Source organism: Lipotes vexillifer, unplaced genomic scaffold (assembly GCF_000442215.2).
Source record: "Lipotes vexillifer unplaced genomic scaffold, Lipotes_vexillifer_v1.1 scaffold92, whole genome shotgun sequence".
Classification (NCBI taxonomy): domain Eukaryota; kingdom Metazoa; phylum Chordata; class Mammalia; order Artiodactyla; family Lipotidae; genus Lipotes; species Lipotes vexillifer.
Genome location: NW_006786963.1, coordinates 1,271,841 through 1,272,242, shown reverse-complemented (window position 1 = coordinate 1,272,242; position 402 = coordinate 1,271,841). Strand labels below are relative to the sequence as shown.

Below are 402 nucleotides of genomic sequence, written 5' to 3'. Positions count from 1 at the left end.
TTACCTGCTGATTAGGCATTACTGTATGAAAATATCTTCTTAAAATTTTTTTCCATAGAAACCCAGTTTCTTATAATTATAAACCTAATCAAGAGCTAGGCCCTTAATTTAACCTTACAGCAAGATCATCAAATTGCCAAACATGATCACTAGGTCTGACTGCCCCGATATTACTTTTGAGAGTTAATGTTGAAAACTATAATTTTATAATAAGATAAAAGCAGGTTTCACTCATTTAATTAATCTCTATGTAATTAAATAGAAAAATGGGTTATATTTTCTTAAAAACTAATTATTTGCAACATTTTCCCTGAGAAGTAAAGTACCAGAATTTTCTTTGACAAATATGAATCTTTTGTGAAATCACTGGAGACTTTATGTAATCAAAGTCTTTTCAGGTTC

At 28.9% G+C, this 402-nt stretch overlaps 1 protein-coding gene across 1 annotated transcript in view; it reads right to left on the bottom strand.

Moving 5' to 3' along the window:
- The window catches only part of LSAMP (limbic system associated membrane protein), a 660,871-nt gene that overhangs the window by 572,920 nt on the left and 87,549 nt on the right, over window positions 1-402 (bottom strand). The gene's annotated exons all lie outside the window — the stretch shown is intronic.